The 15,852-nt window shown below is 37.6% G+C and overlaps 54 non-coding genes and 1 pseudogene across 54 annotated transcripts; all 55 read left to right on the top strand.

Moving 5' to 3' along the window:
* The first annotated feature begins 259 nt into the window (after positions 1 to 259).
* LOC145762194 (5S ribosomal RNA) lies at positions 260 to 378 on the top strand. The gene has a single exon (XR_014287838.1). It is a non-coding gene; the product is annotated as a 5S ribosomal RNA (ribosomal RNA).
* A 168-nt stretch (positions 379 to 546) lies between these two features.
* On the top strand, positions 547 to 665 carry LOC145762196 (5S ribosomal RNA). Its single transcript, XR_014287840.1, has one exon. It is a non-coding gene; the product is annotated as a 5S ribosomal RNA (ribosomal RNA).
* A 168-nt stretch (positions 666 to 833) lies between these two features.
* Positions 834 to 952, top strand: LOC145761115 (5S ribosomal RNA). The gene has a single exon (XR_014287089.1). It is a non-coding gene; the product is annotated as a 5S ribosomal RNA (ribosomal RNA).
* Positions 953 to 1,114: 162 nt separating this feature from the next.
* Positions 1,115 to 1,233, top strand: LOC145762197 (5S ribosomal RNA). Its single transcript, XR_014287841.1, has one exon. It is a non-coding gene; the product is annotated as a 5S ribosomal RNA (ribosomal RNA).
* A 168-nt stretch (positions 1,234 to 1,401) lies between these two features.
* On the top strand, positions 1,402 to 1,520 carry LOC145762198 (5S ribosomal RNA). The gene has a single exon (XR_014287842.1). It is a non-coding gene; the product is annotated as a 5S ribosomal RNA (ribosomal RNA).
* A 168-nt stretch (positions 1,521 to 1,688) lies between these two features.
* LOC145762199 (5S ribosomal RNA) lies at positions 1,689 to 1,807 on the top strand. The gene has a single exon (XR_014287843.1). It is a non-coding gene; the product is annotated as a 5S ribosomal RNA (ribosomal RNA).
* A 162-nt stretch (positions 1,808 to 1,969) lies between these two features.
* LOC145761224 (5S ribosomal RNA) lies at positions 1,970 to 2,088 on the top strand. The gene has a single exon (XR_014287191.1). It is a non-coding gene; the product is annotated as a 5S ribosomal RNA (ribosomal RNA).
* Positions 2,089 to 2,256: 168 nt separating this feature from the next.
* LOC145762200 (5S ribosomal RNA) lies at positions 2,257 to 2,375 on the top strand. The gene has a single exon (XR_014287844.1). It is a non-coding gene; the product is annotated as a 5S ribosomal RNA (ribosomal RNA).
* A 162-nt stretch (positions 2,376 to 2,537) lies between these two features.
* LOC145761243 (5S ribosomal RNA) lies at positions 2,538 to 2,657 on the top strand. Its single transcript, XR_014287209.1, has one exon. It is a non-coding gene; the product is annotated as a 5S ribosomal RNA (ribosomal RNA).
* A 168-nt stretch (positions 2,658 to 2,825) lies between these two features.
* LOC145762202 (5S ribosomal RNA) lies at positions 2,826 to 2,944 on the top strand. Its single transcript, XR_014287845.1, has one exon. It is a non-coding gene; the product is annotated as a 5S ribosomal RNA (ribosomal RNA).
* A 162-nt stretch (positions 2,945 to 3,106) lies between these two features.
* LOC145761225 (5S ribosomal RNA) lies at positions 3,107 to 3,225 on the top strand. Its single transcript, XR_014287192.1, has one exon. It is a non-coding gene; the product is annotated as a 5S ribosomal RNA (ribosomal RNA).
* Positions 3,226 to 3,393: 168 nt separating this feature from the next.
* On the top strand, positions 3,394 to 3,512 carry LOC145762203 (5S ribosomal RNA). The gene has a single exon (XR_014287846.1). It is a non-coding gene; the product is annotated as a 5S ribosomal RNA (ribosomal RNA).
* A 162-nt stretch (positions 3,513 to 3,674) lies between these two features.
* Positions 3,675 to 3,794, top strand: LOC145761291 (5S ribosomal RNA). The gene has a single exon (XR_014287254.1). It is a non-coding gene; the product is annotated as a 5S ribosomal RNA (ribosomal RNA).
* A 168-nt stretch (positions 3,795 to 3,962) lies between these two features.
* Positions 3,963 to 4,081, top strand: LOC145762204 (5S ribosomal RNA). Its single transcript, XR_014287847.1, has one exon. It is a non-coding gene; the product is annotated as a 5S ribosomal RNA (ribosomal RNA).
* A 168-nt stretch (positions 4,082 to 4,249) lies between these two features.
* Positions 4,250 to 4,368, top strand: LOC145762205 (5S ribosomal RNA). Its single transcript, XR_014287848.1, has one exon. It is a non-coding gene; the product is annotated as a 5S ribosomal RNA (ribosomal RNA).
* Positions 4,369 to 4,536: 168 nt separating this feature from the next.
* Positions 4,537 to 4,655, top strand: LOC145762206 (5S ribosomal RNA). Its single transcript, XR_014287849.1, has one exon. It is a non-coding gene; the product is annotated as a 5S ribosomal RNA (ribosomal RNA).
* A 168-nt stretch (positions 4,656 to 4,823) lies between these two features.
* On the top strand, positions 4,824 to 4,942 carry LOC145762208 (5S ribosomal RNA). Its single transcript, XR_014287851.1, has one exon. It is a non-coding gene; the product is annotated as a 5S ribosomal RNA (ribosomal RNA).
* A 168-nt stretch (positions 4,943 to 5,110) lies between these two features.
* On the top strand, positions 5,111 to 5,229 carry LOC145762209 (5S ribosomal RNA). Its single transcript, XR_014287852.1, has one exon. It is a non-coding gene; the product is annotated as a 5S ribosomal RNA (ribosomal RNA).
* A 168-nt stretch (positions 5,230 to 5,397) lies between these two features.
* On the top strand, positions 5,398 to 5,516 carry LOC145762210 (5S ribosomal RNA). Its single transcript, XR_014287853.1, has one exon. It is a non-coding gene; the product is annotated as a 5S ribosomal RNA (ribosomal RNA).
* A 168-nt stretch (positions 5,517 to 5,684) lies between these two features.
* On the top strand, positions 5,685 to 5,803 carry LOC145762211 (5S ribosomal RNA). Its single transcript, XR_014287854.1, has one exon. It is a non-coding gene; the product is annotated as a 5S ribosomal RNA (ribosomal RNA).
* A 168-nt stretch (positions 5,804 to 5,971) lies between these two features.
* On the top strand, positions 5,972 to 6,090 carry LOC145762212 (5S ribosomal RNA). The gene has a single exon (XR_014287855.1). It is a non-coding gene; the product is annotated as a 5S ribosomal RNA (ribosomal RNA).
* Positions 6,091 to 6,258: 168 nt separating this feature from the next.
* On the top strand, positions 6,259 to 6,377 carry LOC145762213 (5S ribosomal RNA). Its single transcript, XR_014287856.1, has one exon. It is a non-coding gene; the product is annotated as a 5S ribosomal RNA (ribosomal RNA).
* A 162-nt stretch (positions 6,378 to 6,539) lies between these two features.
* LOC145761227 (5S ribosomal RNA) lies at positions 6,540 to 6,658 on the top strand. The gene has a single exon (XR_014287194.1). It is a non-coding gene; the product is annotated as a 5S ribosomal RNA (ribosomal RNA).
* Positions 6,659 to 6,826: 168 nt separating this feature from the next.
* LOC145762214 (5S ribosomal RNA) lies at positions 6,827 to 6,945 on the top strand. The gene has a single exon (XR_014287857.1). It is a non-coding gene; the product is annotated as a 5S ribosomal RNA (ribosomal RNA).
* Positions 6,946 to 7,107: 162 nt separating this feature from the next.
* Positions 7,108 to 7,227, top strand: LOC145761246 (5S ribosomal RNA). The gene has a single exon (XR_014287211.1). It is a non-coding gene; the product is annotated as a 5S ribosomal RNA (ribosomal RNA).
* Positions 7,228 to 7,395: 168 nt separating this feature from the next.
* LOC145762215 (5S ribosomal RNA) lies at positions 7,396 to 7,514 on the top strand. The gene has a single exon (XR_014287858.1). It is a non-coding gene; the product is annotated as a 5S ribosomal RNA (ribosomal RNA).
* Positions 7,515 to 7,682: 168 nt separating this feature from the next.
* On the top strand, positions 7,683 to 7,801 carry LOC145762216 (5S ribosomal RNA). The gene has a single exon (XR_014287859.1). It is a non-coding gene; the product is annotated as a 5S ribosomal RNA (ribosomal RNA).
* A 168-nt stretch (positions 7,802 to 7,969) lies between these two features.
* LOC145762218 (5S ribosomal RNA) lies at positions 7,970 to 8,088 on the top strand. Its single transcript, XR_014287860.1, has one exon. It is a non-coding gene; the product is annotated as a 5S ribosomal RNA (ribosomal RNA).
* Positions 8,089 to 8,256: 168 nt separating this feature from the next.
* Positions 8,257 to 8,375, top strand: LOC145762220 (5S ribosomal RNA). Its single transcript, XR_014287862.1, has one exon. It is a non-coding gene; the product is annotated as a 5S ribosomal RNA (ribosomal RNA).
* A 162-nt stretch (positions 8,376 to 8,537) lies between these two features.
* Positions 8,538 to 8,656, top strand: LOC145762221 (5S ribosomal RNA). Its single transcript, XR_014287863.1, has one exon. It is a non-coding gene; the product is annotated as a 5S ribosomal RNA (ribosomal RNA).
* A 168-nt stretch (positions 8,657 to 8,824) lies between these two features.
* On the top strand, positions 8,825 to 8,943 carry LOC145761295 (5S ribosomal RNA). Its single transcript, XR_014287257.1, has one exon. It is a non-coding gene; the product is annotated as a 5S ribosomal RNA (ribosomal RNA).
* A 162-nt stretch (positions 8,944 to 9,105) lies between these two features.
* LOC145762222 (5S ribosomal RNA) lies at positions 9,106 to 9,224 on the top strand. Its single transcript, XR_014287864.1, has one exon. It is a non-coding gene; the product is annotated as a 5S ribosomal RNA (ribosomal RNA).
* Positions 9,225 to 9,392: 168 nt separating this feature from the next.
* Positions 9,393 to 9,511, top strand: LOC145762223 (5S ribosomal RNA). Its single transcript, XR_014287865.1, has one exon. It is a non-coding gene; the product is annotated as a 5S ribosomal RNA (ribosomal RNA).
* A 163-nt stretch (positions 9,512 to 9,674) lies between these two features.
* Positions 9,675 to 9,793, top strand: LOC145761146 (5S ribosomal RNA). Its single transcript, XR_014287118.1, has one exon. It is a non-coding gene; the product is annotated as a 5S ribosomal RNA (ribosomal RNA).
* Positions 9,794 to 9,961: 168 nt separating this feature from the next.
* Positions 9,962 to 10,080, top strand: LOC145761270 (5S ribosomal RNA). Its single transcript, XR_014287234.1, has one exon. It is a non-coding gene; the product is annotated as a 5S ribosomal RNA (ribosomal RNA).
* A 162-nt stretch (positions 10,081 to 10,242) lies between these two features.
* Positions 10,243 to 10,361, top strand: LOC145762224 (5S ribosomal RNA). Its single transcript, XR_014287866.1, has one exon. It is a non-coding gene; the product is annotated as a 5S ribosomal RNA (ribosomal RNA).
* Positions 10,362 to 10,508: 147 nt separating this feature from the next.
* LOC145761318 (5S ribosomal RNA) lies at positions 10,509 to 10,628 on the top strand (annotated as a pseudogene).
* A 168-nt stretch (positions 10,629 to 10,796) lies between these two features.
* LOC145762225 (5S ribosomal RNA) lies at positions 10,797 to 10,915 on the top strand. Its single transcript, XR_014287867.1, has one exon. It is a non-coding gene; the product is annotated as a 5S ribosomal RNA (ribosomal RNA).
* Positions 10,916 to 11,077: 162 nt separating this feature from the next.
* LOC145761172 (5S ribosomal RNA) lies at positions 11,078 to 11,196 on the top strand. Its single transcript, XR_014287143.1, has one exon. It is a non-coding gene; the product is annotated as a 5S ribosomal RNA (ribosomal RNA).
* Positions 11,197 to 11,364: 168 nt separating this feature from the next.
* Positions 11,365 to 11,483, top strand: LOC145761116 (5S ribosomal RNA). Its single transcript, XR_014287090.1, has one exon. It is a non-coding gene; the product is annotated as a 5S ribosomal RNA (ribosomal RNA).
* A 162-nt stretch (positions 11,484 to 11,645) lies between these two features.
* Positions 11,646 to 11,764, top strand: LOC145762226 (5S ribosomal RNA). Its single transcript, XR_014287868.1, has one exon. It is a non-coding gene; the product is annotated as a 5S ribosomal RNA (ribosomal RNA).
* A 168-nt stretch (positions 11,765 to 11,932) lies between these two features.
* LOC145761143 (5S ribosomal RNA) lies at positions 11,933 to 12,051 on the top strand. Its single transcript, XR_014287115.1, has one exon. It is a non-coding gene; the product is annotated as a 5S ribosomal RNA (ribosomal RNA).
* Positions 12,052 to 12,219: 168 nt separating this feature from the next.
* Positions 12,220 to 12,338, top strand: LOC145761271 (5S ribosomal RNA). The gene has a single exon (XR_014287235.1). It is a non-coding gene; the product is annotated as a 5S ribosomal RNA (ribosomal RNA).
* Positions 12,339 to 12,500: 162 nt separating this feature from the next.
* On the top strand, positions 12,501 to 12,619 carry LOC145762227 (5S ribosomal RNA). The gene has a single exon (XR_014287869.1). It is a non-coding gene; the product is annotated as a 5S ribosomal RNA (ribosomal RNA).
* Positions 12,620 to 12,787: 168 nt separating this feature from the next.
* LOC145761145 (5S ribosomal RNA) lies at positions 12,788 to 12,906 on the top strand. The gene has a single exon (XR_014287117.1). It is a non-coding gene; the product is annotated as a 5S ribosomal RNA (ribosomal RNA).
* A 168-nt stretch (positions 12,907 to 13,074) lies between these two features.
* Positions 13,075 to 13,193, top strand: LOC145761272 (5S ribosomal RNA). The gene has a single exon (XR_014287236.1). It is a non-coding gene; the product is annotated as a 5S ribosomal RNA (ribosomal RNA).
* Positions 13,194 to 13,355: 162 nt separating this feature from the next.
* Positions 13,356 to 13,474, top strand: LOC145762228 (5S ribosomal RNA). The gene has a single exon (XR_014287870.1). It is a non-coding gene; the product is annotated as a 5S ribosomal RNA (ribosomal RNA).
* Positions 13,475 to 13,642: 168 nt separating this feature from the next.
* LOC145762229 (5S ribosomal RNA) lies at positions 13,643 to 13,761 on the top strand. Its single transcript, XR_014287871.1, has one exon. It is a non-coding gene; the product is annotated as a 5S ribosomal RNA (ribosomal RNA).
* A 168-nt stretch (positions 13,762 to 13,929) lies between these two features.
* LOC145762231 (5S ribosomal RNA) lies at positions 13,930 to 14,048 on the top strand. Its single transcript, XR_014287873.1, has one exon. It is a non-coding gene; the product is annotated as a 5S ribosomal RNA (ribosomal RNA).
* A 163-nt stretch (positions 14,049 to 14,211) lies between these two features.
* LOC145760972 (5S ribosomal RNA) lies at positions 14,212 to 14,330 on the top strand. The gene has a single exon (XR_014286953.1). It is a non-coding gene; the product is annotated as a 5S ribosomal RNA (ribosomal RNA).
* A 168-nt stretch (positions 14,331 to 14,498) lies between these two features.
* On the top strand, positions 14,499 to 14,617 carry LOC145761160 (5S ribosomal RNA). The gene has a single exon (XR_014287131.1). It is a non-coding gene; the product is annotated as a 5S ribosomal RNA (ribosomal RNA).
* Positions 14,618 to 14,785: 168 nt separating this feature from the next.
* Positions 14,786 to 14,904, top strand: LOC145761150 (5S ribosomal RNA). The gene has a single exon (XR_014287122.1). It is a non-coding gene; the product is annotated as a 5S ribosomal RNA (ribosomal RNA).
* Positions 14,905 to 15,072: 168 nt separating this feature from the next.
* On the top strand, positions 15,073 to 15,191 carry LOC145762232 (5S ribosomal RNA). Its single transcript, XR_014287874.1, has one exon. It is a non-coding gene; the product is annotated as a 5S ribosomal RNA (ribosomal RNA).
* Positions 15,192 to 15,353: 162 nt separating this feature from the next.
* LOC145762233 (5S ribosomal RNA) lies at positions 15,354 to 15,472 on the top strand. Its single transcript, XR_014287875.1, has one exon. It is a non-coding gene; the product is annotated as a 5S ribosomal RNA (ribosomal RNA).
* A 168-nt stretch (positions 15,473 to 15,640) lies between these two features.
* Positions 15,641 to 15,759, top strand: LOC145762234 (5S ribosomal RNA). The gene has a single exon (XR_014287876.1). It is a non-coding gene; the product is annotated as a 5S ribosomal RNA (ribosomal RNA).
* Positions 15,760 to 15,852: the final 93 nt, after the last annotated feature.

Consider the following 15,852-nt stretch of genomic DNA (forward strand, 5'->3'; position numbering starts at 1 on the left):
CCCATCTCGTCCGATCTGGGAAGTTAAGCAACGTCGGGCCCGGTTAGTACTTGGATGGGTGACCGCCTGGGAATACCGGGTGTCGTAGGCATTTTATAAGTTTTATAGCATATTAGAAAGTACTTTATGTAGAAGTCATTTTTTATCAAAATTTTTGAAAATTAATATATTTGATATAACTTCTAAGGGACGCAAGTCATTTATTTTATTTTAAATATACACGGTTAATGATAAATGTGTTGGCTCACCACATCACATTGCCTACGACCATACCACGTTGAGTACACCCCATCTCGTCCGATCTGGGAAGTTAAGCAACGTCGGGCCCGGTTAGTACTTGGATGGGTGACCGCCTGGGAATACCGGGTGTCGTAGGCATTTTATAAGTTTTTTAGCATATTAGAAAGTACCTTATGTAGAAGTCATTTTTTATCAAAATTTTTGAAAATTAATATATTTGATATAACTGCTAAGAGACGCAAGTCATTTATTTTATTTTAAATATACACGGTTAATGATAAATGTGTTGGCTCACCACATCACATTGCCTACGACCATACCACGTTGAGTACACCCCATCTCGTCCGATCTGGGAAGTTAAGCAACGTCGGGCCCGGTTAGTACTTGGATGGGTGACCGCCTGGGAATACCGGGTGTCGTAGGCATTTTATAAGTTTTATAGCATATTAGAAAGTACTTTATGTAGAAGTCATTTTTTATCAAAATTTTTGAAAATTAATATATTTGATATAACTTCTAAGAGACGCAAGTCATTTATTTTATTTTAAATATACACGGTTAATGATAAATGTGTTGGCTCACCACATCACATTGCCTACGACCATACCACGTTGAGTACACCCCATCTCGTCCGATCTGGGAAGTTAAGCAACGTCGGGCCCGGTTAGTACTTGGATGGGTGACCGCCTGGGAATACCGGGTGTCGTAGGTATTTTATAAGTTTTATAGCATATTAGAAAGTACCTTATGTATAAGTCATTTTTATAGAAATTTTTGAAAATTAATATATTTGATATAATTGCTAGGCGACGCAAGTCATTTATTTTATTTTAAATATACACGTTTAATGATAAATGTGTTGGCACATCACATTGCCTACGACCATACCACGTTGAGTACACCCCATCTCGTCCGATCTGGGAAGTTAAGCAACGTCGGGCCCGGTTAGTACTTGGATGGGTGACCGCCTGGGAATACCGGGTGTCGTAGGCATTTTATAAGTTTTATAGCATATTAGAAAGTACTTTATGTAGAAGTAATTTTTTATCAAAATTTTTGAAAATTAATATATTTGATATAACTTCTAAGGGACGCAAGTCATTTATTTTATTTTAAATATACACGGTTAATGATAAATGTGTTGGCTCACCACATCACATTGCCTACGACCATACCACGTTGAGTACACCCCATCTCGTCCGATCTGGGAAGTTAAGCAACGTCGGGCCCGGTTAGTACTTGGATGGGTGACCGCCTGGGAATACCGGGTGTCGTAGGCATTTTATAAGTTTTATAGCATATTCGAAAGTACTTTATGTAGAAGTCATTTTTTATCAAAATTTTTGAAAATTAATATATTTGATATAACTTCTAAGGGACGCAAGTCATTTATTTTATTTTAAATATACACGGTTAATGATAAATGTGTTGGCTCACCACATCACATTGCCTACGACCATACCACGTTGAGTACACCCCATCTCGTCCGATCTGGGAAGTTAAGCAACGTCGGGCCCGGTTAGTACTTGGATGGGTGACCGCCTGGGAATACCGGGTGTCGTAGGCATTTTATAAGTTTTATAGCATATTAGAAAGTACCTTATGTATAAGTCATTTTTATAGAAATTTTTGAAAATTAATATATTTGATATAATTGCTAGGCGACGCAAGTCATTTATTTTATTTTAAATATACACGTTTAATGATAAATGTGTTGGCACATCACATTGCCTACGACCATACCACGTTGAGTACACCCCATCTCGTCCGATCTGGGAAGTTAAGCAACGTCGGGCCCGGTTAGTACTTGGATGGGTGACCGCCTGGGAATACCGGGTGTCGAAGGCATTTTATAAGTTTTTTAGCATATTAGAAAGTACTTTATGTAGAAGTCATTTTTTATCCAAATTTTTGAAAATTAATATATTTGATATAACTGCTAAGGGACGCAAGTCATTTATTTTATTTTAAATATACACGGTTAATGATAAATGTGTTGGCTCACCACATCACATTGCCTACGACCATACCACGTTGAGTACACCCCATCTCGTCCGATCTGGGAAGTTAAGCAACGTCGGGCCCGGTTAGTACTTGGATGGGTGACCGCCTGGGAATACCGGGTGTCGTAGGCATTTTATAAGTTTTATAGCATATTAGAAAGTACCTTATGTATAAGTCATTTTTATAGAAATTTTTGAAAATTAATATATTTGATATAATTGCTAGGCGACGCAAGTCATTTATTTTATTTTAAATATACACGTTTAATGATAAATGTGTTGGCACATCACATTGCCTACGACCATACCACGTTTGAGTACACCCCATCTCGTCCGATCTGGGAAGTTAAGCAACGTCGGGCCCGGTTAGTACTTGGATGGGTGACCGCCTGGGAATACCGGGTGTCGTAGGCATTTTATAAGTTTTATAGCATATTAGAAAGTACTTTATGTAGAAGTCATTTTTTATCAAAATTTTTGAAAATTAATATATTTGATATAACTTCTAAGGGACGCAAGTCATTTATTTTATTTTAAATATACACGGTTAATGATAAATGTGTTGGCTCACCACATCACATTGCCTACGACCATACCACGTTGAGTACACCCCATCTCGTCCGATCTGGGAAGTTAAGCAACGTCGGGCCCGGTTAGTACTTGGATGGGTGACCGCCTGGGAATACCGGGTGTCGTAGGCATTTTATAAGTTTTTTAGCATATTAGAAAGTACCTTATGTATAAGTCATTTTTATAGAAATTTTTGAAAATTAATATATTTGATATAATTGCTAGGCGACGCAAGTCATTTATTTTATTTTAAATATACACGTTTAATGATAAATGTGTTGGCACATCACATTGCCTACGACCATACCACGTTGAGTACACCCCATCTCGTCCGATCTGGGAAGTTAAGCAACGTCGGGCCCGGTTAGTACTTGGATGGGTGACCGCCTGGGAATACCGGGTGTCGAAGGCATTTTATAAGTTTTTTAGCATATTAGAAAGTACCTTATGTAGAAGTCATTTTTTATCCAAATTTTTGAAAATTAATATATTTGATATAACTGCTAAGGGACGCAAGTCATTTATTTTATTTTAAATATACACGGTTAATGATAAATGTGTTGGCTCACCACATCACATTGCCTACGACCATACCACGTTGAGTACACCCCATCTCGTCCGATCTGGGAAGTTAAGCAACGTCGGGCCCGGTTAGTACTTGGATGGGTGACCGCCTGGGAATACCGGGTGTCGTAGGCATTTTATAAGTTTTATAGCATATTAGAAAGTACCTTATGTATAAGTCATTTTTATAGAAATTTTTGAAAATTAATATATTTGATATAATTGCTAGGCGACGCAAGTCATTTATTTTATTTTAAATATACACGTTTAATGATAAATGTGTTGGCACATCACATTGCCTACGACCATACCACGTTTGAGTACACCCCATCACGTCCGATCTGGGAAGTTAAGCAACGTCGGGCCCGGTTAGTACTTGGATGGGTGACCGCCTGGGAATACCGGGTGTCGTAGGCATTTTATAAGTTTTATAGCATATTAGAAAGTACTTTATGTAGAAGTCATTTTTTATCAAAATTTTTGAAAATTAATATATTTGATATAACTTCTAAGGGACGCAAGTCATTTATTTTATTTTAAATATACACGGTTAATGATAAATGTGTTGGCTCACCACATCACATTGCCTACGACCATACCACGTTGAGTACACCCCATCTCGTCCGATCTGGGAAGTTAAGCAACGTCGGGCCCGGTTAGTACTTGGATGGGTGACCGCCTGGGAATACCGGGTGTCGTAGGCATTTTATAAGTTTTTTAGCATATTAGAAAGTACCTTATGTAGAAGTCATTTTTTATCAAAATTTTTGAAAATTAATATATTTGATATAACTGCTAAGAGACGCAAGTCATTTATTTTATTTTAAATATACACGGTTAATGATAAATGTGTTGGCTCACCACATCACATTGCCTACGACCATACCACGTTGAGTACACCCCATCTCGTCCGATCTGGGAAGTTAAGCAACGTCGGGCCCGGTTAGTACTTGGATGGGTGACCGCCTGGGAATACCGGGTGTCGTAGGCATTTTATAAGTTTTATAGCATATTAGAAAGTATTTTATGTAGAAGTAATTTTTTATCAAAATTTTTGAAAATTAATATATTTGATATAACTTCTAAGGGACGCAAGTCATTTATTTTATTTTAAATATACACGGTTAATGATAAATGTGTTGGCTCACCACATCACATTGCCTACGACCATACCACGTTGAGTACACCCCATCTCGTCCGATCTGGGAAGTTAAGCAACGTCGGGCCCGGTTAGTACTTGGATGGGTGACCGCCTGGGAATACCGGGTGTCGTAGGCATTTTATAAGTTTTATAGCATATTAGAAAGTACTTTATGTAGAAGTCATTTTTTATCAAAATTTTTGAAAATTAATATATTTGATATAACTTCTAAGGGACGCAAGTCATTTATTTTATTTTAAATATACACGGTTAATGATAAATGTGTTGGCTCACCACATCACATTGCCTACGACCATACCACGTTGAGTACACCCCATCTCGTCCGATCTGGGAAGTTAAGCAACGTCGGGCCCGGTTAGTACTTGGATGGGTGACCGCCTGGGAATACCGGGTGTCGTAGGCATTTTATAAGTTTTTTAGCATATTAGAAAGTACCTTATGTAGAAGTCATTTTTTATCAAAATTTTTGAAAATTAATATATTTGATATAACTGCTAAGAGACGCAAGTCATTTATTTTATTTTAAATATACACGGTTAATGATAAATGTGTTGGCTCACCACATCACATTGCCTACGACCATACCACGTTGAGTACACCCCATCTCGTCCGATCTGGGAAGTTAAGCAACGTCGGGCCCGGTTAGTACTTGGATGGGTGACCGCCTGGGAATACCGGGTGTCGTAGGCATTTTATAAGTTTTATAGCATATTAGAAAGTACTTTATGTAGAAGTCATTTTTTATCAAAATTTTTGAAAATTAATATATTTGATATAACTTCTAAGGGACGCAAGTCATTTATTTTATTTTAAATATACACGGTTAATGATAAATGTGTTGGCTCACCACATCACATTGCCTACGACCATACCACGTTGAGTACACCCCATCTCGTCCGATCTGGGAAGTTAAGCAACGTCGGGCCCGGTTAGTACTTGGATGGGTGACCGCCTGGGAATACCGGGTGTCGTAGGCATTTTATAAGTTTTTTAGCATATTAGAAAGTACCTTATGTAGAAGTCATTTTTTATCAAAATTTTTGAAAATTAATATATTTGATATAACTGCTAAGAGACGCAAGTCATTTATTTTATTTTAAATATACACGGTTAATGATAAATGTGTTGGCTCACCACATCACATTGCCTACGACCATACCACGTTGAGTACACCCCATCTCGTCCGATCTGGGAAGTTAAGCAACGTCGGGCCCGGTTAGTACTTGGATGGGTGACCGCCTGGGAATACCGGGTGTCGTAGGCATTTTATAAGTTTTATAGCATATTAGAAAGTATTTTATGTAGAAGTAATTTTTTATCAAAATTTTTGAAAATTAATATATTTGATATAACTTCTAAGGGACGCAAGTCATTTATTTTATTTTAAATATACACGGTTAATGATAAATGTGTTGGCTCACCACATCACATTGCCTACGACCATACCACGTTGAGTACACCCCATCTCGTCCGATCTGGGAAGTTAAGCAACGTCGGGCCCGGTTAGTACTTGGATGGGTGACCGCCTGGGAATACCGGGTGTCGTAGGCATTTTATAAGTTTTATAGCATATTAGAAAGTACTTTATGTAGAAGTCATTTTTTATCAAAATTTTTGAAAATTAATATATTTGATATAACTTCTAAGGGACGCAAGTCATTTATTTTATTTTAAATATACACGGTTAATGATAAATGTGTTGGCTCACCACATCACATTGCCTACGACCATACCACGTTGAGTACACCCCATCTCGTCCGATCTGGGAAGTTAAGCAACGTCGGGCCCGGTTAGTACTTGGATGGGTGACCGCCTGGGAATACCGGGTGTCGTAGGCATTTTATAAGTTTTTTAGCATATTAGAAAGTACCTTATGTATAAGTCATTTTTATAGAAATTTTTGAAAATTAATATATTTGATATAATTGCTAGGCGACGCAAGTCATTTATTTTATTTTAAATATACACGTTTAATGATAAATGTGTTGGCACATCACATTGCCTACGACCATACCACGTTGAGTACACCCCATCTCGTCCGATCTGGGAAGTTAAGCAACGTCGGGCCCGGTTAGTACTTGGATGGGTGACCGCCTGGGAATACCGGGTGTCGAAGGCATTTTATAAGTTTTTTAGCATATTAGAAAGTACCTTATGTAGAAGTCATTTTTTATCCAAATTTTTGAAAATTAATATATTTGATATAACTGCTAAGGGACGCAAGTCATTTATTTTATTTTAAATATACACGGTTAATGATAAATGTGTTGGCTCACCACATCACATTGCCTACGACCATACCACGTTGAGTACACCCCATCTCGTCCGATCTGGGAAGTTAAGCAACGTCGGGCCCGGTTAGTACTTGGATGGGTGACCGCCTGGGAATACCGGGTGTCGTAGGCATTTTATAAGTTTTATAGCATATTAGAAAGTACCTTATGTATAAGTCATTTTTATAGAAATTTTTGAAAATTAATATATTTGATATAATTGCTAGGCGACGCAAGTCATTTATTTTATTTTAAATATACACGTTTAATGATAAATGTGTTGGCACATCACATTGCCTACGACCATACCACGTTTGAGTACACCCCATCTCGTCCGATCTGGGAAGTTAAGCAACGTCGGGCCCGGTTAGTACTTGGATGGGTGACCGCCTGGGAATACCGGGTGTCGTAGGCATTTTATAAGTTTTATAGCATATTAGAAAGTACTTTATGTAGAAGTCATTTTTTATCAAAATTTTTGAAAATTAATATATTTGATATAACTTCTAAGGGACGCAAGTCATTTATTTTATTTTAAATATACACGGTTAATGATAAATGTGTTGGCTCACCACATCACATTGCCTACGACCATACCACGTTGAGTACACCCCATCTCGTCCGATCTGGGAAGTTAAGCAACGTCGGGCCCGGTTAGTACTTGGATGGGTGACCGCCTGGGAATACCGGGTGTCGTAGGCATTTTATAAGTTTTTTAGCATATTAGAAAGTACCTTATGTAGAAGTCATTTTTTATCAAAATTTTTGAAAATTAATATATTTGATATAACTGCTAAGAGACGCAAGTCATTTATTTTATTTTAAATATACACGGTTAATGATAAATGTGTTGGCTCACCACATCACATTGCCTACGACCATACCACGTTGAGTACACCCCATCTCGTCCGATCTGGGAAGTTAAGCAACGTCGGGCCCGGTTAGTACTTGGATGGGTGACCGCCTGGGAATACCGGGTGTCGTAGGCATTTTATAAGTTTTATAGCATATTAGAAAGTACTTTATGTAGAAGTAATTTTTTATCAAAATTTTTGAAAATTAATATATTTGATATAACTTCTAAGGGACGCAAGTCATTTATTTTATTTTAAATATACACGGTTAATGATAAATGTGTTGGCTCACCACATCACATTGCCTACGACCATACCACGTTGAGTACACCCCATCTCGTCCGATCTGGGAAGTTAAGCAACGTCGGGCCCGGTTAGTACTTGGATGGGTGACCGCCTGGGAATACCGGGTGTCGTAGGCATTTTATAAGTTTTATAGCATATTAGAAAGTACTTTATGTAGAAGTCATTTTTTATCAAAATTTTTGAAAATTAATATATTTGATATAACTTCTAAGGGACGCAAGTCATTTATTTTATTTTAAATATACACGGTTAATGATAAATGTGTTGGCTCACCACATCACATTGCCTACGACCATACCACGTTGAGTACACCCCATCTCGTCCGATCTGGGAAGTTAAGCAACGTCGGGCCCGGTTAGTACTTGGATGGGTGACCGCCTGGGAATACCGGGTGTCGTAGGCATTTTATAAGTTTTATAGCATATTAGAAAGTACCTTATGTATAAGTCATTTTTATAGAAATTTTTGAAAATTAATATATTTGATATAATTGCTAGGCGACGCAAGTCATTTATTTTATTTTAAATATACACGTTTAATGATAAATGTGTTGGCACATCAGATTGCCTACGACCATACCACGTTGAGTACACCCCATCTCGTCCGATCTGGGAAGTTAAGCAACGTCGGGCCCGGTTAGTACTTGGATGGGTGACCGCCTGGGAATACCGGGTGTCGTAGGCATTTTATAAGTTTTATAGCATATTAGAAAGTACTTTATGTAGAAGTCATTTTTTATCAAAATTTTTGAAAATTAATATATTTGATATAACTTCTAAGGGACGCAAGTCATTTATTTTATTTTAAATATACACGGTTAATGATAAATGTGTTGGCTCACCACATCACATTGCCTACGACCATACCACGTTGAGTACACCCCATCTCGTCCGATCTGGGAAGTTAAGCAACGTCGCGCCCGGTTAGTACTTGGATGGGTGACCGCCTGGGAATACCGGGTGTCGTAGGCATTTTATAAGTTTTATAGCATATTAGAAAGTACCTTATGTATAAGTCATTTTTATAGAAATTTTTGAAAATTAATATATTTGATATAATTGCTAGGCGACGCAAGTCATTTATTTTATTTTAAATATACACGTTTAATGATAAATGTGTTGGCACATCACATTGCCTACGACCATACCACGTTGAGTACACCCCATCTCGTCCGATCTGGGAAGTTAAGCAACGTCGGGCCCGGTTAGTACTTGGATGGGTGACCGCCTGGGAATACCGGGTGTCGTAGGCATTTTATAAGTTTTATAGCATATTAGAAAGTACTTTATGTAGAAGTCATTTTTTATCAAAATTTTTGAAAATTAATATATTTGATATAACTTCTAAGGGACGCAAGTCATTTATTTTATTTTAAATATACACGGTTAATGATAAATGTGTTGGCTCACCACATCACATTGCCTACGACCATACCACGTTGAGTACACCCCATCTCGTCCGATCTGGGAAGTTAAGCAACGTCGGGCCCGGTTAGTACTTGGATGGGTGACCGCCTGGGAATACCGGGTGTCGTAGGCATTTTATAAGTTTTTTAGCATATTAGAAAGTACCTTATGTAGAAGTCATTTTTTATCAAAATTTTTGAAAATTAATATATTTGATATAACTGCTAAGAGACGCAAGTCATTTATTTTATTTTAAATATACACGTTTAATGATAAATGTGTTGGCACATCACATTGCCTACGACCATACCACGTTGAGTACACCCCATCTCGTCCGATCTGGGAAGTTAAGCAACGTCGGGCCCGGTTAGTACTTGGATGGGTGACCGCCTGGGAATACCGGGTATCGTAGGCATTTTATAAGTTTTTTAGCATATTAGAAAGTACCTTATGTAGAAGTCATTTTTTATCAAAATTTTTGAAAATTAATATATTTGATATAACTGCTAAGAGACGCAAGTCATTTATTTTATTTTAAATATACACGGTTAATGATAAATGTGTTGGCTCACCACATCACATTGCCTACGACCATACCACGTTGAGTACACCCCATCTCGTCCGATCTGGGAAGTTAACCAACGTCGGGCCCGGTTAGTACTTGGATGGGTGACCGCCTGGGAATACCGGGTGTCGTAGGTATTTTATAAGTTTTATAGCATATTAGAAAGTACCTTATGTATAAGTCATTTTTATAGAAATTTTTGAAAATTAATATATTTGATATAATTGCTAGGCGACGCAAGTCATTTATTTTATTTTAAATATACACGTTCAATGATAAATGTGTTGGCACATCACATTGCCTACGACCATACCACGTTGAGTACACCCCATCTCGTCCGATCTGGGAAGTTAAGCAACGTCGGGCCCGGTTAGTACTTGGATGGGTGACCGCCTGGGAATACCGGGTGTCGTAGGCATTTTATAAGTTTTATAGCATATTAGAAAGTACTTTATGTAGAAGTCATTTTTTATCAAAATTTTTGAAAATTAATATATTTGATATAACTTCTAAGGGACGCAAGTCATTTATTTTATTTTAAATATACACGGTTAATGATAAATGTGTTGGCTCACCACATCACGTTGAGTACACCCCATCTCGTCCGATCTGGGAAGTTAAGCAACGTCGGGCCCGGTTAGTACTTGGATGGGTGACCGCCTGGGAATACCGGGTGTCGTAGGCATTTTATAAGTTTTATAGCATATTAGAAAGTACTTTATGTAGAAGTCATTTTTTATCAAAATTTTTGAAAATTAATATATTTGATATAACTTCTAAGGGACGCAAGTCATTTATTTTATTTTAAATATACACGGTTAATGATAAATGTGTTGGCTCACCACATCACATTGCCTACGACCATACCACGTTGAGTACACCCCATCTCGTCCGATCTGGGAAGTTAAGCAACGTCGGGCCCGGTTAGTACTTGGATGGGTGACCGCCTGGGAATACCGGGTGTCGTAGGCATTTTATAAGTTTTATAGCATATTAGAAAGTACCTTATGTATAAGTCATTTTTATCGAAATTTTTGAAAATTAATATATTTGATATAATTGCTAGGCGACGCAAGTCATTTATTTTATTTTAAATATACACGTTTAATGATAAATGTGTTGGCACATCACATTGCCTACGACCATACCACGTTGAGTACACCCCATCTCGTCCGATCTGGGAAGTTAAGCAACGTCGGGCCCGGTTAGTACTTGAATGGGTGACCGCCTGGGAATACCGGGTATCGTAGGCATTTTATAAGTTTTTTAGCATATTAGAAAGTACCTTATGTAGAAGTCATTTTTTATCAAAATTTTTGAAAATTAATATATTTGATATAACTGCTAAGGGACGCAAGTCATTTATTTTATTTTAAATATACACGGTTAATGATAAATGTGTTGGCTCACCACATCACATTGCCTACGACCATACCACGTTGAGTACACCCCATCTCGTCCGATCTGGGAAGTTAAGCAACGTCGGGCCCGGTTAGTACTTGGATGGGTGACCGCCTGGGAATACCGGGTGTCGTAGGTATTTTATAAGTTTTATAGCATATTAGAAAGTACCTTATGTATAAGTCATTTTTATAGAAATTTTTGAAAATTAATATATTTGATATAATTGCTAGGCGACGCAAGTCATTTATTTTATTTTAAATATACACGTTTAATGATAAATGTGTTGGCACATCACATTGCCTACGACCATACCACGTTGAGTACACCCCATCTCGTCCGATCTGGGAAGTTAAGCAACGTCGGGCCCGGTTAGTACTTGGATGGGTGACCGCCTGGGAATACCGGGTGTCGTAGGCATTTTATAAGTTTTATAGCATATTAGAAAGTACTTTATGTAGAAGTCATTTTTTATCAAAATTTTTGAAAATTAATATATTTGATATAACTTCTAAGGGACGCAAGTCATTTATTTTATTTTAAATATACACGGTTAATGATAAATGTGTTGGCTCACCACATCACATTGCCTACGACCATACCACGTTGAGTACACCTCATCTCGTCCGATCTGGGAAGTTAAGCAACGTCGGGCCCGGTTAGTACTTGGATGGGTGACCGCCTGGGAATACCGGGTGTCGTAGGCATTTTATAAGTTTTTTAGCATATTAGAAAGTACCTTATGTAGAAGTCATTTTTTATCAAAATTTTTGAAAATTAATATATTTGATATAACTGCTAAGAGACGCAAGTCATTTATTTTATTTTAAATATACACGGTTAATGATAAATGTGTTGGCTCACCACATCACATTGCCTACGACCATACCACGTTGAGTACACCCCATCTCGTCCGATCTGGGAAGTTAACCAACGTCGGGCCCGGTTAGTACTTGGATGGGTGACCGCCTGGGAATACCGGGTGTCGTAGGTATTTTATAAGTTTTATAGCATATTAGAAAGTACCTTATGTATAAGTCATTTTTATAGAAATTTTTGAAAATTAATATATTTGATATAATTGCTAGGCGACGCAAGTCATTTATTTTATTTTAAATATACACGTTTAATGATAAATGTGTTGGCACATCACATTGCCTACGACCATACCACGTTGAGTACACCCCATCTCGTCCGATCTGGGAAGTTAAGCAACGTCGGGCCCGGTTAGTACTTGGATGGGTGACCGCCTGGGAATACCGGGTGTCGTAGGCATTTTATAAGTTTTATAGCATATTAGAAAGTACTTTATGTAGAAGTCATTTTTTATCAAAATTTTTGAAAATTAATATATTTGATATAACTTCTAAGGGACGCAAGTCATTTATTTTATTTTAAATATACACGGTTAATGATAAATGTGTTGGCTCACCACATCACATTGCCTACGACCATACCACGTTGAGTACACCTCATCTCGTCCGATCTGGGAAGTTAAGCAACGTCGGGCCCGGTTAGTACTTGGATGGGTGACCGCCTGGGAATACCGGGTGTCGTAGGCATTTTATAAGTTTTTTAGCATATTAGAAAGTACCTTATGTAGAAGTCATTTTTTATCAAAATTTTTGAAAATTAATATATTTGATATAACTGCTAAGAGACGCAAGTCATTTATTTTATTTTAAATATACACGGTTAATGATAAATGTGTTGGCTCACCACATCACATTGCCTACGACCATACCACGTTGAGTACACCCCATCTCGTCCGATCTGGGAAGTTAACCAACGTCGGGCCCGGTTAGTACTTGGATGGGTGACCGCCTGGGAATACCGGGTGTCGTAGGTATTTTATAAGTTTTATAGCATATTAGAAAGTACCTTATGTATAAGTCATTTTTATAGAAATTTTTGAAAATTAATATATTTGATATAATTGCTAGGCGACGCAAGTCATTTATTTTATTTTAAATATACACGTTTAATGATAAATGTGTTGGCACATCACATTGCCTACGACCATACCACGTTGAGTACACCCCATCTCGTCCGATCTGGGAAGTTAAGCAACGTCGGGCCCGGTTAGTACTTGGATGGGTGACCGCCTGGGAATACCGGGTGTCGTAGGCATTTTATAAGTTTTTTAGCATATTAGAAAGTACTTTATGTAGAAGTCATTTTTTATCAAAATTTTTGAAAATTAATATATTTGATATAACTTCTAAGGGACGCAAGTCATTTATTTTATTTTAAATATACACGGTTAATGATAAATGTGTTGGCTCACCACATCACATTGCCTACGACCATACCACGTTGAGTACACCCCATCTCGTCCGATCTGGGAAGTTAAGCAACGTCGGGCCCGGTTAGTACTTGGATGGGTGACCGCCTGGGAATACCGGGTGTCGTAGGCATTTTATAAGTTTTTTAGCATATTAGAAAGTACCTTATGTAGAAGTCATTTTTTATCAAAATTTTTGAAAATTAATATATTTGATATAACTGCTAAGAGACGCAAGTCATTTATTTTATTTTAAATATACACGGTTAATGATAAATGTGTTGGCTCACCACATCACATTGCCTACGACCATACCACGTTGAGTACACCCCATCTCGTCCGATCTGGGAAGTTAAGCAACGTCGGGCCCGGTTAGTACTTGGATGGGTGACCGCCTGGGAATACCGGGTGTCGTAGGCATTTTATAAGTTTTATAGCATATTAGAAAGTACTTCATGTAGAAGTCATTTTTTATCAAAATTTTTAAAAACTAATATATTTGATATAATTGCTAGGCGACGCAAGTCATTTATTTTATTTTAAATATACCTGGGTAATGTTAAATGTGTTGGCACATCACCTTGCCTACGACCATACCACGTTGAATACACCCCATTTCGTCCGATCTGGGAAGTTAAGCAACGTCGGGCCCGGTTAGTACTTGGATGGGTGACCGCCTGGGAATACCGGGTGTCGTAGGCATTTTATAAGTTTTATAGCATATTAGAAAGTACTTTATGTAGAAGTCATTTTTTATCAAAATTTTTGAAAACTAATATATTTGATATAATTGCTAAGCGACGCAAGCCATTTATTTTATTTTAAATATACACGGTTAATGATAAATGTGTTGGCTCACCACATCACATTGCCTACGACCATACCACGTTGAGTACACCCCATCTCGTCCGATCTGGGAAGTTAAGCAACGTCGGGCCCGGTTAGTACTTGGATGGGTGACCGCCTGGGAATACCGGGTGTCGTAGCCATTTTATAAGTTTTTTAGCATATTAGAAAGTACCTTATGTAGAAGTCATTTTTTATCAAAATTTTTGAAAATTAATATATTTGATATAACTGCTAAGAGACGCAAGTCATTTATTTTATTTTAAATATACACGGTTAATGATAAATGTGTTGGCTCACCACATCACATTGCCTACGACCATACCACGTTGAGTACACCCCATCTCGTCCGATCTGGGAAGTTAAGCAACGTCGGGCCCGGTTAGTACTTGGATGGGTGACCGCCTGGGAATACCGGGTGTCGTAGGAATTTTATAAGTTTTATAGCATATTAGAAAGTACTTTATGTAGAAGTCATTTTTTATCAAAATTTTTGAAAACTAATATATTTCATATAATTGCTAAGCGACGCAAGTCATTTATTTTATTTTAAATATACACGGTTAATGATAAATGTGTTGGCTCACCACATCACATTGCCTACGACCATACCACGTTGAGTACACCCCATCTCGTCCGATCTGGGAAGTTAAGCAACGTCGGGCCCGGTTAGTACTTGGATGGGTGACCGCCTGGGAATACCGGGTGTCGTAGGCATTTTATAAGTTTTTTAGCATATTAGAAAGTACCTTATGTATAAGTCATTTTTATAGAAATTTTTGAAAATTAATATATTTGATATAATTGCTAGGCGACGCAAGTCATTTATTTTATTTTAAATATACACGTTCAATGATAAATGTGTTGGCACATCACATTGCCTACGACCATACCACGTTGAGTACACCCCATCTCGTCCGATCTGGGAAGTTAAGCAACGTCGGGCCCGGTTAGTACTTGGATGGGTGACCGCCTGGGAATACCGGGTGTCGTAGGCATTTTATAAGTTTTTTAGCATATTAGAAAGTACCTTATGTAGAAGTCATTTTTTATCAAAATTTTTGAAAATTAATATATTTGATATAACTGCTAAGGGACGCAAGTCATTTATTTTATTTTAAATATACACGGTTAATGATAAATGTGTTGGCTCACCACATCACATTGCCTACGACCATACCACGTTGAGTACACCCCATCTCGTCCGATCTGGGAAGTTAAGCAACGTCGGGCCCGGTTAGTACTTGGATGGGTGACCGCCTGGGAATACCGGGTGTCGTAGGCATTTTATAAGTTTTATAGCATATTAGAAAGTACTTTATGTAGAAGTCATTTTTTATCAAAATTTTTGAAAATTAATATATTTGATATAACTTCT

The sequence above is a fragment of the Corella eumyota genome, chromosome 7 (genome assembly GCF_963082875.1).
Source record: "Corella eumyota chromosome 7, kaCorEumy4.1, whole genome shotgun sequence".
Classification (NCBI taxonomy): Eukaryota; Metazoa; Chordata; class Ascidiacea; order Phlebobranchia; family Corellidae; genus Corella; species Corella eumyota.